This window comes from Pongo pygmaeus, chromosome 7 (genome assembly GCF_028885625.2).
Source record: "Pongo pygmaeus isolate AG05252 chromosome 7, NHGRI_mPonPyg2-v2.0_pri, whole genome shotgun sequence".
Taxonomy (NCBI): Eukaryota; Metazoa; Chordata; class Mammalia; order Primates; family Hominidae; genus Pongo; species Pongo pygmaeus.
The window spans coordinates 135624172-135638570 of record NC_072380.2 but is presented as its reverse complement, the minus strand read 5'-3'; the positions used below and the strand labels follow the sequence as shown (position 1 = coordinate 135638570).

The 14399-nt window shown below is 46.8% G+C and overlaps 1 protein-coding gene and 1 pseudogene across 9 annotated transcripts in view; one reads left to right on the top strand and one right to left on the bottom strand.

Annotated features, from left to right (window-relative positions):
* ZHX2 (zinc fingers and homeoboxes 2) overlaps positions 1-14399 on the bottom strand; it is a 197353-nt gene that overhangs the window by 127211 nt on the left and 55743 nt on the right. The gene's annotated exons all lie outside the window — the stretch shown is intronic.
* The window catches only part of LOC129042133 (uncharacterized), a 28057-nt pseudogene that overhangs the window by 12186 nt on the left and 1472 nt on the right, over positions 1-14399 (top strand).

Here is a 14399-nt window from a genome sequence, read left to right as displayed (position 1 = left end):
GAACAGCCAAGATCTATGGATGGAATGAAGTGTGAGAGAAAAAGAAGAAACGTGGATAATTTGCAGGATGTTGGCCTGTTCATTGGGGTTAATAGAGGTACTATTTACTGAGCTGTTGAAGACTGGGAAAGAGTCAAGAGTTAATTTTAGACGTGTTAAGTTTGGGAAGCCTCTCAATGAAAGTTGGCTATGATGATGGTGATGATGATCGTAGTAATTATGAAATTGTGGCTCAGTACAGATTATGAAAAGAACAAACATTTGCTGTGTGCAGGGCATGAGACACATTAGCTCATGTAAACTCCATAACATGGTAGGCACCGATATCATCCTCATTTGATAGATGAGTGTAATGGGTTGATCGTGGCTCCCCAAATGATATGTCCATGTCCTAGTCCTCAGAATCCATAAATGCGAGCTTATTTGAAAAGAATCTTTGTAGATGTAATTAAGTTAAGGATCTCAAGATAAGATAATCTTGGCTTATCCTGATGGGCCCTAAATCCAATGGCAAGTGTCCACCTGAGACATCCAGAGGAGAAACTCACAGAACAGGAGAAGGTGATGTGAAGACAGAGGCAGAGATGGGAGAAATGCAGCTACAAGGAATGCCAGCAGCACCTGAAGCCAGAAGAGGAAAAAAGGACGTTCCCTAGAGCCTTCAGAGGGAATACGGCTTTGCATGCACTTGATTCCAGACTTTCAGCCTTCAGAACTGTGACAGAATAAATTTCTATTGCTTTAACCCACCCAGTTTGTACTAATTTGTCCCAGCAACCCCAGGAAACTAATACAATGAGGAAGACCAGGCATAGAGAGGTAAGCAACTTGCCCAAAGCCACACAGCAAGTGAGTAGCAGAGCTGGGAACGTCTAGCTCCACAGCCACTCACCCACAGGTAGGCAGCATCAACTTCACATCTCCAATGGGGAAACGGAGACTCAGAGCCACAAGGAACAGAGCTGGTGAATGGCAGTGCCAGGCTCTCTTGGGCCTCCAACAGGGAGGCCAGAGGCCCACCCCACTATCGATTCTCACCTTTCCACCTTGAAAAACCCAGAAAGGTCCCTGCCTGGCCATCCCATGTTTCTTGGTAGCCACCAAGTGGATTCAGGGCTTTGCTGAGAATTCTATCCAACCTGTTTTAGTTCACAGGCAAGCAGCCGCAAAGAGACCCTAGTGGGTAGCAACCTCGGTAAACAGGTTTCAGTGGCACCTCAGCACTCATCACAATCACTCAGGACTGCGTAGAGTTTGGATTCTTAAACAGCCTCCTCTTTCCATGATACCCATGCTCAAAATCTCTTGGCTCCAGCCCCACCCTGGCCATGAAGACCGAGATCAGAGGAGTGCCAGGGGCAGGGCATGCTGGCGGCCTCAGAACCGCTGCCAGCCAACTAGAAATTGTTCTCTGAAGAAACAGCGATTGTCCATTCCCTCTCCCACCAATGCCCAGGAAAATATTTTACTGGATGAAAAGCAAATATTGGGAATCCAGGCAAAACATCCTCCCTGACCCCTGACTGGTCAAATCTTCATTATTTGAACAGAGATGGACCGTGGGACCTGCAAACAAGGCCTGTGAATGGGACCCAAACGTCTTCCCACACAAAACCGACTTCTCAGAACGCTTAATGAGGGGTGGTCAGTTAATCTGGGGAGTGGTAGGGGGCTGAGAATAGGGGATGGGAGAAGTGTTCCGTTTATAAAGAATAAAATAATTAAATTCAGGTCAGTGGAGGGAGCCACTGGGCTGAAACAAATTTGCAGGCCGTGGGGGAGAGCAAGTAGCAAAGGAATGAGCGTTGTGGCTGATTCCGGCCGCCTTCTTCGCCTTCTTCAGTGACAACTGAAAAGGGGTGTTGTGGCCCAGGGGCTGCCTCCAAAAAAGAGACCATCTCTGGTTCGGAGACCCTTCTCTCTTACAGGCGCACACACACAGAGACGCAACAACACACACACTGTCTCTCAAACCCACACTTCGGCTATCAGGTGATGAGGTTTCACCGCTATACCCACTCATTCATTCCTCAAAATATATTTTGAGGGCAAAATGTAAACATGCTCACTCAACTGAGCTGGCCAAAGGAGAGCCATTGTTTGAAAGAGCTCCCTGTGGCAGACTTTCTACCTTTGTTTACCTCAGTGATGTGGCCCTTGTCCAAGATGAGTTTGGAAGGCCATGTTTGGAGCCATCTTCAGAGTCGTACTATGAGGCGAAGAGTAAAGCTTGGTTCATTACTGTCTAAGGGCCTCCTATGCTGAGGACCTGTCTCCCCTCAACTGTATTTCTGAAGGGAAGTCACACTCCCGGTTCCTCAGGCGTGACTGCAGCCACCTTCAGAGGGCGGAGACTGGTCAACACCAGAGAGGAGAGTGTGGTGCTGGGTGGTGGTGGTGAGGTACTCTCAGGCGTTCCAGGAACTTGGGGTGCCCTGGGCCCTGGTACCAGCTTTGGAATAAAGGGCATGTTCCCCAAGGGGACAGTCATCATGAGCACATCCCCCATGTGCGAAGGTGGGTTCTGGTGATGACCACCTTTGTTGTTTTTTAGAAGCCAGCTGTACAGTGTGTCAGCGCATCTGCTCTGGGCTTGGCACTGGGTCTGGCACATAGGGATGTAGAGTGACAAGGTACAAGGCAAGGCCTCTGTTGCCAAGACCCACCCTTGAGGAGGGACCTGGACTCAATGACATGACATGCCTGTCCTCAGGGCCCGGGGTGCTCCTGATTGGAGAAACCTGTTGGAGAAGGTCACTGGATGGAGGACTGGAAGGTGACAGGCAGAGGGAGGGCCACCTGGGGCAGGAGGCAGGGCAGGGAGGACAGGGTAGAGTGGTCCTGGACAGTGGGCTCAACCCCCCTCAGTGGGGAGGCAGACTTGACAGGAGAAGTGCAGAGATTTCTGGCTGGGGGAAAGGTGGGGAAGCTCACACAGAGGACAGAAGAATTTCACAAAGACCCAGCCCTGGTAGGAGGCTTCCTGTGCAAATGTATGTCCCTTTGGAACATAGATTCCTTCTGAGGGTGGCATCTGGGAACACAACTTGAAACTGATTCCACTACTGAGCGTGGGGACGTCACAGCCTCATCATGCCTCATTTTCTCTATCTGGAGGCTAATTGCAATAACAACAACATCATCTAACATTCATATTGCAGGCCCTGTTCTGAGTACCTTATCCAGCTCAACTCTTTTAATGTAATAATGCTATTATTGTAGTTTACCTGCTCGTGGCTGCTACGTTTCTTGGCCTCTCAAATAGAGCTAAACACACCATTTATCTTACCTCAGATTTTCATGAGGCTAAAATCATGGAATGTATATAAGAGAGGTCTTTTAATGGAATGACACTCTACAAATGCCTATTGTTGGTGTTGATCTTATAATTCTATAGGTTGGTGCAAAAGTAATTGCAGTTTTGCCATTACTTTCAATGGCAAAAGCTGCAGTTACTTTTGCACTAACTTAGGCTTCATCCTTTCAGAAGCCATTATAGAATCACTTTCAAACATGAGCAGAGGAAAGATCCCATGGAGACTGGCAAAAAAAAAAAAAAAAAAAAAAAATACACAAAGTCTGAAACATTAGAAGGTAGGACATCAGGGGTTTTTGTTTGTTTCTTGTATCAGGCCCAACATTCTGAGAAGGGTCATTACTTGCTCCCTGGTTGCCTGGCGGCAGAAGGAATACAGGGCTTCTCAGAGCCAGTGGCAGCATTCTAGCTCACTCAGTTCACAGAAAGCATTTATTCAATGCCCAGGAGCAAGAGAATAAGACCTGCTCTCCGCCAGAGAAGGACGCATGTTTGGGGAACCTGACTCTTTGCAAAAGTGCGTGCTTCGGTCACTGTAGCCTGACAAGTTTGCAAGGATCCCTTAACTCCCCTCCCCACAACCTCCAACAGGTTCCTCCTGAAGACGTCCTAAATCAACCACCCAGCAACCCACAGGGAAACCATGCCTTCTCCCCTCTCTGCCAACATCTACATCCAATCCTCAGTAAGGCTATCTTTAGACACTCTACGTATCCCTGAATCCGCCTACTTTACCTCCATGGGCACTGCCCTCATCTCTTACTGGAACTTCCAAAGCAGCCTCCCAAGTGGCCTCCCTGTCTCCACTTTTGCCTTCTCCACTCTGGGCAGTGATCTAAAAATGTGGATCAGGTCGCAGCACTCTCTTGCTTAAACGTTTGAAGGCTTTCCACTGAACCCTAAACAAAATCCAAATTGCTCTACCAAGTCCTCCAGGCCCTATGTGTTGTGGCTCTTTCCTGTCTTTTCTGACTCAGCATCTACCACTGTTCTCCGGATGCTGGTCCTGCCACCTGGCTGAGGCTCGGTTTCCTTACCTGTGAAATGGGCACAGTAATGTCTACCTTCCAGGCTGGCTGTGGGGCCACCAGGAGTGGGGACTTAATAAGCACTTTGTAGACTGCAAAGTGCAGCACCTTTAACTTTTACCCTGCTTATAATTGGGCTTTTGTGTTCACACTCGTTTCTATGATTTCTAGTTCCATTTTATCTGTACATTTTATTGTTTGTAATTTTATATGCTTTTCAGATATAAGGATACTTATATACACAAGATATTATTGGAGACCACGTGACAGCATCTCAGTATTCCAGAGATAACAGCCCAGCTAGGGTGTGCTTAAAACCTGGACAATATTAGTTCTTTCCTGGGTAGAAAACCAGAATTTTAATTATGCAGTCAGATTGCTAGAAGCCTAGTGAGATCTCATTAAAATTATAAACGAGTTAATTTTCTTATGAAAATGACAATAATGTGATCTTCAATATCGTCTCCAACATTTTCAATAGCGGCAGGTAACATTTATTAACCTTACTTTGTGCCGACCCTTGTATTAAGCACTTTTTAGGCTTTACCTTTGTTAATCCTCACAGCATTAGGAAGTATTATTATTGTCCAGATGAGGAAGCTGAAGTTCAGAGACATTAAGTAACTTGCCCAAGGTCACAGTGCTGGTGAGAAATAAAATTCCGATTCTCTTTGTCTGTCTGTGTTTGTAGCCCATGTTCTTTGGTTCTGCCCTATGTGTGTTTGGGCACAGGGAGACCAGGAATGTGTTTATTTGTGGAAAATCATAGGGATAATACGGTTGGGCAGGGAGTATTAGGCAACTGTAAGGCCACCAAGCTCCACACATGCAAGGTAGTTTGGGCAGTAGATTCTCTTCAGCGTTCTCCTTTACTACTTCATCTCTTATGTTCTAACTTGCAAAGTTGAATGATGCCCAGTAGGTTTCCTTGTAGTCAGTACAAAAGAGTGTGATTCTCTCCTGTAAAGAGCAGTCATTGCCTTTCTGCTATTTAAACCAAAAAGTGTGTGTGTGAGACAGACAGACACACACACACACACACACACACACACACACCCAGAGAGAGAGACTCGGTGAGAAATAGTAGTCATAAAGTGCTTTGTTTTAGAAGCTGATGGGGGTGCTCTGCCTAGAAAGATTCTCAGAAGTCTTCCCTCCACCCTGACCTTCTTCTACCTCCCTCGTCACGTCACTCATCTGTGACCTCAGGCAAGTTACTTCCTCTGTCTGGACCCCAGTTCTCTCATTAGCAAACCAGAACCTCTAGATTCCCAGAGTTCTTTCCAGATCCCAGACTGCAGGGATACTTTTATATCCATGATCTCTTTTGCCTTCACAATCTTGGGAGAAGAGCAGGTCAGATTCGCAATGCGAAGCTCAGAGAAGGTGGCATGGTTAATAAGTGGACCCTGGACTAGTGTCGTCAAGTTTCAACATCAATTGCAATGTCAGCTGATTCTTCCAAGCTGCCAGCTGCCTTCGAGGGTGTAGATGGAGCCTGTCTAGGACCTACGTGTCTACCCTTTCAAAACCGAAAGAAGGAGCACTCTGAAGCCTCTGAGCATCTCCAAGCTCTGCGTGGAGGCCTCCGGCCACCCCAAGAGATCAATCCCTGCGGGGCAGTTCCCTTTTTCCTTCTCACCTCCTGGCTTCCTTATCCTTGCATAGGGAAGAACACAGGCAGACGTGGTAGGAGATGCCCCAGGAAAGGCATAGATGGCTTGAAGGACTTTCTGAGGTCCCTGCGGACGTAAAATTAACTGCAGAAAATCAGAAGCATGATGTGTGTGTGTGTGTGTGTGTGTGTGTGTGTGAAGGGTGAGAACAAAAAGCTAAGCATAGAAAAAGCTCTCACAGCCACCTGTATTTCCTCTCTAATTACTCTGTGTTTTATACTTCTTTACAAATCTATGAGCTTCCTATTATACACCAGACAAATCTTTACAAATAAGGGAGAAAGAAGCTTCCCCACTAAGACCCACCAGCTGGAAGTGTTTCAGTCATGACATAAGCTCCTTCATGTCTAGCTGGTGAACATTCCCTGGGATCCGGCGCCAACAGTTCTTTCCCAAGGTCCTTACAGCCAAACAGAACATCAGCCAGCCCAGAACCAAGGCAGAAACCCACTAAGGTGGGGTCTCCCCAGATCCGGCAGCAGTTCACCATTTCCACCCAAAGGGCTCAGAATGCTATAGATGCAACAATCCCTGTTTACATGAGGGGTCCCTTAAAAGTGAGCACTTAGCAGTGCTGTCTCACGGTGGGGGCCAAAGGCCACTACCAGTAGGATACAATTTGTGGGGAACTAATGAAAGGCTCCTCTAACCAAAAAGTCCTGGGTAATGACCCCTGTCTGAACCTGGTTTGAAATTCCCATAATAGAGCCACTCGTGGCTCGGATGACAAAGAGAGGCCTAGTGAGCTAAAGAAAATAGCCCACGTTTTGCTCTAGAAGGTCCTGATCACGTTTGTAATAAGTATACTCTTAGATGATGACTTAACCTCATTGATCCTTGATTTTTGAATCTCCAAGCTCTGTAAAAATAATGAGAAATACTGATTTAGGACATCTAACACAGAGTCTGGCATGTAACAGGTCTGAGTAAATAGCAGTTGTTGCTGTAATTATCTCAATCATTTCGAGGGTCTCTGTTTAAAAAGTTCCCATGCTGTCAGGGATGCTCCACTGCAACCATGGCCCATGAGTAAAGGTTCCTTTGATGGTTTGCTAGTTGGGCTCTCAGAAAATGAGCTGGGGCAATGGTTCTCAAAGTGTCATGCCCGCATCACCTGGGAATTTGTTAGAAATGCAGGTTTGGGGGCCTCACTTGCCCCAACCTGTTGAATCAGAGATTCTGGGGGTGAGGCCCAGCCATTTCACACGCCCCCAGGTGATTCCAGTGCCCACTGAGTTTGAGAACCCCAAAGCGCAGGCAAAGACTGCCAAATCTGCCTGATCATCAGAACTTCTGGGAGTGTTCAGGGGAGAAAAGCCTTTGAGCCTTGACTCCCAGGGATTTGGAGGCTTTAGGTTCTGGGGTGAAGCCTGGGAGCCAGCTTTTTTTGTTTGTTTGTTTGAGACGGAGTCTCGCTTTGTCACCCAGGCTGGAATGTGGTGGTGCAATCTCGGCTCACTGCAGGCTCCGCCTCCCGGGTTCACACCATTCTCCTGCCTCAGCCTTCCGAGTGGCTGGGACTACAGGCGACTGCTGCCATGCCCCTGGCTATTTTTTTGTATTTTTAGTAGAGATGGGGTTTCACCGTGTTAGCCAGGATGGTCTTGATCTCCTGACCTCCTGATCCACCTGCCTGGGCCTCCCAAACTGCTGGGATTACAGACATGAGCCACCACGCACAGCCAGGAGTCAGCTTTTTAACAAGTTCCCTGATGTTTCCACTGAACTAGAGGTTGAGTTTGTTAGGAGAATTTGCTCCTGGAAAGAACTCGGGGATGGATGTGGTAGGAAGTAGGCTGGGGAAGCAGGCCTGGCAGGGCTGGGGGCCCTGAGAGAAGAAGGTGCTGAAGACCAATGTTCTCAATCCCAGGCCTATAGATTTATGAGATGAATTTCTTACAACCTTCTCATTTTCCAACTAGGGAAACCGAGTCCCACATAAAGAGACATGACTGTCCTAAGTCCATGCAACTCATGCCTGGAATAGCTGGAACTTGAGCCATAGGTCTTGCTTCCAAAGCCAGTGCCCTTCCCACCGTGCCCCAGGAGCTCGTGCTCATTTGTTCCTTCTTCGTGTCTCTAAGAGTGGGCTCTACAGTCAAGCACTACATCTGCGCACATTTCCCCAAAGCTGACCGTAAGGGAGAGAGCTAGGGTGGACTTGGAGTCAGGCTTCATATCTCAGTACAAGTTTAGGTTGTCACTGGGTAGCTGAGCCACCGAGTTACCGTCTAAGGGCCTCAGTTTCCTCATCTGTAAAATGGGGGATAACATCTGATCTCACACAGATGCTTAGTGGTTCAAATACAATCACATACATGAAGAGGCTTTCCAAGCTGTCAATCAGCTCCACAAATGCAGGGGCTTGGGAAGAAAGGAAGACTTCATCACCATGTCTCACCAGAACCACTCTCTCTAGCTGGAGGGCTGAAACACCCTCAAAGCAATCAGAGAACAATTAAGCGTTCAGCTGCATGCTAAGTGTGAACTCACACTGTGCCTCTGCTCAGGCTGCCCCTCTGCCTGGATTGCCCCCCCACCCCTGACCCTCCAAGTGCCCAGTATGTGCAAGAACCCTGTGTAGTTCATGGTCTGTTCCTGACTCCCTACTGTGAGGCAGGAAGTGGGTTTTGCAACCCCAAAATGTCTGGCACCTGCAAAGTGTGCTCAGGAAGTGGTGGATAGGGAGATCTCTAGGCCTTAGAGAAGGCCTTTTCAGGTGGCTAAATGCTTCGGGGAATTCTTATGATGCGCCAGTGGATTGAATACAGGAAAGACACGGGCTTTAAACCAGGCGGAAGTCACCAGCTGACTCCCCGCTATCCCCAGGCCTCTAGCGCCTTTGTCATCCACTCCACCATTTGAGAGTTCTCGTTAGGGCTAGTGGTTTCCTGCAGGGAAGTGTCAGGGGAAGACAGACAGGGAGGAAGGGGAAGCAGGAACCAGCAACGCTCCACTGGGCAGCAGTATGTAATGCTGCTGCTAAAACGAAAGAAAGACAAGAACCAAGGGCCAGGTAAACAGTCAATGCTCAGTGTTCGAAACAAGAGTTTTCATGTATCTGGCTGATTCTCCTGCTTCTCTGTGTTTTCCGGGTGCGGAGGATGAACGGAGGCATGCAGAGGAAACATGGCACCATGGCGCAAAGAGCTGTTGGCAGGTGAACAGGAGATTCGGGCTTTTCCTCCAACTCTGCCCTGACAAGCTTGAGCAAGTCACACTGGATTTCAGGGTCTTGCTCTTTAAAATGGGTACTGACAATGGGGAGAAGTTTAATTGTTCTCCTCTAAAGGATAAAGCAAACAACACAGAAAAGGAAGTAATGGCCACAGGTCCAGCAAAGCAAAATGAGTTTAAGCTGACACTGTTCTGGCCAGGGTCCTTCCATGAAAACCCAACAGTAACGACAACAACAATGACGATGGTGACTACTCTTATTTATTGAGTATGCACTGAGCATGAGGCATGGGACAAGTACTTTTCTGTGCTTGTAATGAACTTTCTGTGCAATGTAATGACAAGTATAATGTAAGCCACTTTTAATGTAAAGCACTTTTTCTATGCAATGTAATGACGAGCACTCATCACAATGGTTAATCTTCACAACGGCCCTTTAAGGTAGATACTATCATTATTCCCATTTTGCAGTTGGGCAAATTGATGCACAGAGAAGTTAAACCTGGGATCAGGGACTGGCGAGTGGGAGAGCCAGGATTTGAACCCAGGGTGTCTGATTCCAGAACCTACCTTCTTTCCCACGACACTCTACCAAACTTGGAAGTCTGTATTTTTACAGTTAGGAAAGAGTAACTGTGGAAAGAGTAAAGGATTTAGGCAATTAAAATAATTAATCATTTTCTAAACAGAAGACTCAGTCTGGAAAGACCACACTTGGAGCACGCACAAATTCAAAATCTACTAAATTATTCCTAGTGTAGGAAGCACGTCTCAGGAAGTTGGTTTAAACAAAAAGGTAGAATAGGTGCCCTGGAGCTAGCCCAGCACTTAGAGTCAGACAATCTGGGTTCTAGTCCAGTGGCCCCATGTACCAGCCTCTTCTGCTGGGGTCAGGGAGCCACTTCGGAGCCCATTTTCTCACCCTTCAGGGAGTGAAGTGCCAGAATATATAATTCTCACCCTTCAGGCAGTGCCCTCTCCACTCACAGATCTAGCTCAGAATAGAGAGTCCCATCAATGTCCACCTTCTCCACAACACAAGGTTTAGAAGAATCTGTCTCTCATACATTAATATCTATTAACAAAATAACCAGGCATATGTATAACTGCTGGAGTTTCTGAACAAAACAAGGTAACCATTGTTATCCAATTGCAGCCCAAAGCAAAAACAAAACCAAACCCCCCACGATCCCATGCCACCCCATGCCACCATATCCTGGATTTCTGGAACTTGCAGTGATTTCTGGAAATACTCCCTATATTGCGGACTTCTGAGAAAACACTGGCCTACATTTTAGTTCCTAAGGCTTCTTCCAAAACCAAGTTCTATAGTTCTACAAAATTATGTCCATAAGTGTGCTTTGCTAATTGCAAACGTATCATTGAGGTTCTTATTTTGTTCCCTTAATGCTGGAAAGGTAAAAAACAGGGAGGACCCCTTGGAGTCCAGAGGAGGTCATCTGAGGATACGAGCCGGGCAGGCCACTGCCACTTCACACTGAGGGTGGAAAACACATGGAAGTCATTGGGCCCGAGAGGCTGTACCAGCTAAAAATATAAACAAGTGGAAGAAGGGTTTAGATGAACTCATGGGTGAGTGAACGATGGGGTGAGGGAAGTTGGAAATGTTCAGATTTTGTCCATTGCTTCTGCAACCTGCTCTGTTCTCTGTTAGCAATAGAATGCTTGGCTGAATGGAGTGTGGATGGGCCCAGAGAGAGCAATGCCACATTCTAGTGTGTGCCCAAGATAAAAAAGAAGGAAGGGAAAAAAAAAAGTAATGACGGTATAGTGTGGTTCCCTGCTCCAACATATAACTTCTATAATCATACACGAAAAACCCTTTGGAATACATTTAGAAATGAAAGAAAGAAAAATAATAATTTCTGATTTGATCTCTAAAGATCTCAACTTTGTTAACATTTTACTGTAATTTCATCATGCATTATGTGTTTTTCTTAAATAAAAACTATTTATGCAGTATGAATCCTGCATTTTTCATTTAACATTTACCACTTTAAAAAAATCACATTAGCCGGGCGTGGTGGCTCACGCTTGTAATTCCAGCACTTTGAGAGGGCGAGGCTGGCAGATCATGAGGTCAGGAGTTCCAGACCAGCCTGGCCAACATGGTGAAACCCCGTCTCCACTAAAAATACAAAAATTAGCTGGGTGTTGGCACGTGCTTGTAGTCCCAGCTACTCGGGAGGCTGAGGCAGGAATGAATCGCTTGAACCTGGGAGGTGGAAGTTGCAGTGAGCCGAGATGGAGCCACTGCACTCCAGCCTGGGTGACAGAGTGAATTCTGTCTCAAAAAAAAAAAAAAAAAAAAAATCACATTACTAAATACTGTAGACTTCATATATGACCGAAAGGTTTCTACCACGTATTTAACCATTTATTTATTTAATTGTTTAATTATCATACTATTCATCTCTTGTTGAACCTTGTTTTCTTTTCCCAGTTTTCTGCTGTATAAACACGCTGGGATTGACATGCCCGGTTACTTCTTTTTGGAGAAATAACAATAAATCTCCAAATCTCAGAGTAGAACATGTAATGAGTTTCTCTTACATAGACAAAGGGCATGTGAGGGATGGGCACACGAGCAATATTCGCCAGGGTGTCCGTGGTGACTTGCTGTAATACCATTTTTAAAGGTTCCTTGATACCCAGGAAGTGCCCCTGGCACCCCACTATCCTGTGCTTTCTACTGTCTTCCCACAGCTATTTGTTTTTGTAGAAGATTCTTCCCTTGCTCTGCAAACTGAGAGCACTTGGAGAGCTACAGAGATGCGCAGCCACTGGGCTAAAGCACACCCAGACGGGGCTCTTATTAGAAATGCAAATCTCCTCTCTGCTGACAAATCCCAAACACAAAGCTCAACAGGCTCTTCCACCCTCCTCTCCCCTAGGCGGGTGGCCTCTCTCTTCCACGTTACCTGAATGAGCTGAAAGGGAGTTGGCTGGGTTGTGGATCAGTAATCTGAGAAGGAAAAGGTCTGTCTGAAATGGAATTGTCTCCCCAGTGTTTCCATTTTACCCAATAAGAGGAAGTCAGTCTCTTTCTTCTCAGCCTTAACTCTACTAAAAGCCATTAAGCACGGACAAAGACAGGAGACATTATCTGTTGGCAAGTGTGAATGCTGCATTCTGTACCTCCAGCAGGGATGGAAATTGAGCTGTTTACTTGGTGGCCACCCCAAGGGACTGAAATGAAGCTCTAATGTGACAGCATTTCTGAAATGCAAGTTTTAAATCCCAAATTCTCACCTTCTATTCCCCACCTGTAAAACGCACTAGGAATTTGCACTATTAATTTAGCCAAATTACACCCTGACTAGATCTGACCACCAGATGCAAATGAAGTCACCAGTAGGTGACCACAGTAACCTGGGTCTGGTTTTGGAAAGGAGGGTGGGTGTTTGAAACCTGTAGGGGTAGTGGCAGGGCCAGCTTATGGAATAACTTTCCTCATTACAAGTGATTTGGGGCTCACGATTAGAGATGGGGGTCTGGAACCCATTGCTCAGATGGGGTTTCCTTTGATGGTCAGTAATACAGTTACTGGAAAGGGGTCCAGATCTAGACCCCAAGAGAGGGTTCTTGGATCTTGCACAAGAAAGAATTCAGGGCGAGTCCATAAAGTGAAAGCAAGTTTATTAAGAAAGTAAAGGAATAAAATAATGGCTACTCCATAGACAGAGCAGCCCCTAGGGCTGCTGGTTGCCCATTTTTATGGTTATTTCTTGATGATATGCTAAACAAGGGGTGGACTCTTCATGCCTCCCCTTTTTAGACCATATAGGGTACCTTCCTGACATTGCCATGGCATTTGTAAACTGTCATGATGCTGGTGGGAGTGTAGCAGTGAGGATGACCAGAGAGTCACTCTGGTCAAAATCTTGATTTTGGTGGGTTTGGGCCAGCTTCTTTACTGCAAGCTGTTTTATCTGCAAAGTCTTTATGACCTGTATCTTGTGCCGACCTCCTACCTCATCCTGTGCCTTAGAATGCCCTAATCGTCTGGAAATGCAGCCCAGTATGTAAGATTCTCCCTGGGGCCTGAAAGCTTAAGGGGATGAATAACTCCTCCCTTCTCAGGCCCAGTCCCAAGGCGCAAGGCTACTTGTGCCAGCAGTGTGGGCCAGCTAAATAGCAGAAGCAGGAAGAAAGCCGGCTGGAAGACACCTATCCTGGCTGGAAGACACGTACCCCTGAAGATCAAGAAAGAGGCCATCCGGGTACAACGTAGCAGTTACGTCAGACTAGGACACTTCCTGTTTACAGGAGACTAAAACCTTTGCCCTGTCCTCACTTGGTGCTGATGCCATTTTAGGCCTCAGCCCGCCTGCACCCAGGAACTCATTAAAACAGCATGTTGCTCCACACCGCCTCGTATTGTCTGTTGGCACGCTCTCCGGGTTCGAACGGATACAAGAACCTTAAGTCAGGTGCCAAAACCCGGGAGGGGCTCAGGTCTGCATCCCCTGTGGACCTACCCCTCCACCCCGGAGAGCAAGCCATAGCAGCTGGACAAAGGAAGCTCCTCAGCCTCCAATTGCCTCTCTGTGCATGCACATCCGTCACTGATCTTGCCTACTGGTAAGTTTTCCCGGGAGCCCTGTTAACAGGGGAAAATCCACATGGCCTCTCTTGATTTCTCTGGTCCAAAAATCCAACGTTGGTCCAAGAAGGCTCTGGCGTGTGCCAGGCACTTGCTGATCATCTGGCCTTAGGGGGGCGCCTTTAAGCCATTAGATCGTGTTCTGGGAACGAAAATGGCAGCAGTGACAATTGCTCCTTTTATTGTCCCCCTCCTGCTGTCCAGGACGGTCTCCTCTTCCTTGTTCTCTCAGCCTACCCTCTGTTGTGGGAAATTCCCAGTCTTCCATTCCAAAGGACAGCCCTCTAGGCTGCCTCATTAAAAAAACCTACAAACCTTAGGCCTCAGGCAAGATATCTGCCCTAAGTGCCTTGTCTTTTTTGCAATTCAGTCTGGCCACAATACGAATTAAATAATGGGTCCAAATGGCCCGCAAATGAAACATTCAACTTTACAATTTTAATTGACTTAAGCAATTATTGCTGATGACTGAAGAAATGAGAAGTTCCTTATGTCCAGGCCTTTTTACACTCAAATCACAACCCAACCTCTGCAATTCTTTCTTACCTGTTCAAATCCTTCTCCATTCTTGCCAC